Raw genomic sequence first — 2,612 nt, forward strand, 5'->3', positions numbered from 1 at the left:
ACGCTGTATAGTTGTAATGCTTATTTGATTCTTTYGATTTTCGCTTTCTCTATATGTACGTATGTATCATTTTTATAGTAATCGCTTTTACGTAACAATCGTATTTGAGGTAGGGTTATAATGAAATGGAGTGAAAGGAATTCCGAAGACTTACTACTCTTTGGTGATTCCAGATGACACTCTGCTTGVARGTGGGCCTCAGAGCTCGACGTGGTGGACTGTGACAATGGGGTTAAAACACCTGCTGCCTCCTCTTTGATGATTTCCGTCAAAGGTCTGGCGGAGAATCCGGATTTGTCAGCCTCACAGTATCCTACCGGCTGCGCCAGTTATGTTACAGTGTACGAGGTATGAATTCACACACGTMAGTAATAACGAATGATTTATTTGGTTCAGGTAAGTGAGTAAATAATCAAACTAAAAGAAGTTGATCAAAATGCTTTTACTGATTAATACGTCGTTACAGATTGAATGCCCGACAGAGAGTGAATCGTCGCCGGCACGAGAGAAGTGATGGTAAGCACTTTCCTTGTGCCCCTTATCGCATTCCAATTGCACGGCCCTTTATCTCAAGCCGCCTTGCTCGGGCATCGAGGATGTTTAGTCTACCTATGATGATAAGGACGTTGGCCGCTCGGCAACCAGATGCCTAGAAGCCGAATCATATAACTCACCCCTACCGCTAAAAATCCCAGGCGAGGCGTGTGCGATGCGTTTTCGTCATGTGACGTCCCCGCAGTTGAACGAGTAACCCCACTAAAAAAAACCAATTCGTTCCTTATCCCGGTCAATTTCCTTTAATTTTAGAAACTCTACGCGGTTTAGATCTACGTTGCCCTATTTTTGGTCAGTCCGTTAAGTCGGTACTCTACTAGGGATCTGGGCTAGAAGAGCCAATAACTTGCAAGTTTAAGATGAATGAGGTGTACTTACCCTTGAAATTTAGAAATATGACCTCTGGAAAGATTTTCGTCTTGGTGTGAATTGTGCTAAATCCCGATGATCCACAGACCCAATTGCCTTAGAATCGATTGCGTCGATTGGACGGTCGCAGGACTTCGGTGTAATATGGGTTTTAGTCGTTAAAATAATGTCACTTAATTCACATGACAAAACTGCTGTGTCATGTGAATTTGCCTCAGAAAAATATCGGTTACTATCAAGCAGCAATTCTTGGAACTGCACGTGCGTCTTATACCCGAGCTAAGAGATTTCCTTTTACTGCACGCGTGCCCTTACCACGAGCGTGGGAACCTACGTGCAAGATAACATTATTATTTTATATAAATGTTATTAATAATAAGAATTATTTGTTCTACTAATTGCTAATAATCGTCAAAGTTATTCCCAAATAAAGGTAAAGTTACCTAAATGTTATTTGCTGCAATCATTTAATTAATAATAAATGCTAATAGTAATTGTTATATTAACCAAATGCTAAATAACAAATATCGGTATTGTAGGAGCACAAAGTCGGTATTACCGACTTTCACTTATCAAAAGACCCGCTTACCGACTTCGATTGTAGGTAAGGCAGGTTTCCCTATGAACGACAATCGACACATGTTTTTAATATTACCATATGCTGTCAAAATGGTAACCATCGATGGTCGTTCATAAGAGCGCTTAATACGAATAGGATTCACAGTGTATATAATGTAAGGTGAATTATTATAAGGAAAATAACCGTATTGTTAAACACGAGATTAGTAATGTTTACCTAATTGACATATTACGTAGAAAAATATAGAAAGCTACAGTATTCAATGTATACGCATATGTAATTTGTGTAAGTAAAAATATGTAAGTAACAAAAATTTAAAATTTTTCATATAATATGACAGGAAGATAAATCGCAACCATTGAATACTGGTTATAAAATGATTAACATTGGATAACACGCCCCGCCATACAAAATCGTCACTAGGACGTGACACCTCCCCCCTTAAAGAAGAAGCACGAAATAGTCCACTATTGAGTGCTTCGTAAAGCATCAAACCTATTAAAGACTTCATCTTCTAAAGTAAAACGCACGTGCTTACCGGGTGGATCTGTTTGTGAGGCGCCCGCCGTCCTGGACGTCTGGGCGTTGTCTCCCGTGTCGCTTTTATCTCCCGGCCGTCCCGTCGTTATCTCTTTAAGCTCTGCTGCTTCCTCCTGCGGCCTCGTACTTTTGCCGCTCTTCGTATTTTTCAAGTGCAGGAGYAGGTTTGTTAGCGATCCCCAAATGGCACCAAGCAAATGTACGCTCCACCCGTAAACAGTATGGAGCGCATAACCCCGYAGCACTGAGTCTATAATGAGCTTTATAAATTTAAAAATTACAATTAGTCCTAAAATAGCCGCACTAACCGAACCAAACTTCAAGAGACCCGTCCACATACGTGAGGCAACGTTTTCTGTCAGTTTTTCTAGTTCACTTTCACTCACTAAGTTAACAATGTCCAAGCTGTTCCCCTGAATTTTATGGTCTGCCGCTCCCCTAGCAAAGTTGTTTATTATGGAGGGCTGCTCAATAGGGAACATTAGATGATCACGCAAGTTGTCTAAGTGTTTTTGCGAGTAAATTCCGCTCGTGGCGAGAGAACCTGCGTCATTATATTTCTATTTCA

At 40.6% G+C, this 2,612-nt stretch overlaps 1 long non-coding RNA gene across 1 annotated transcript; it reads right to left on the reverse strand.

Moving 5' to 3' along the window:
- Window positions 1-398: 398 nt before the first annotated feature.
- LOC106792517 lies at window positions 399-2,612 on the reverse strand. Its single transcript, XR_001382306.1, has 3 exons — window positions 2,043-2,612; window positions 934-1,254; window positions 399-756 (listed from the first exon to the last, which is right to left on the reverse strand). It is a non-coding gene; the product is annotated as an uncharacterized LOC106792517 (long non-coding RNA).

Source organism: Polistes canadensis, unplaced genomic scaffold, assembly GCF_001313835.1.
Source record: "Polistes canadensis isolate GaletaPanama2010 unplaced genomic scaffold, ASM131383v1 scaffold_453, whole genome shotgun sequence".
NCBI classification, from domain to species: Eukaryota; Metazoa; Arthropoda; class Insecta; order Hymenoptera; family Vespidae; genus Polistes; species Polistes canadensis.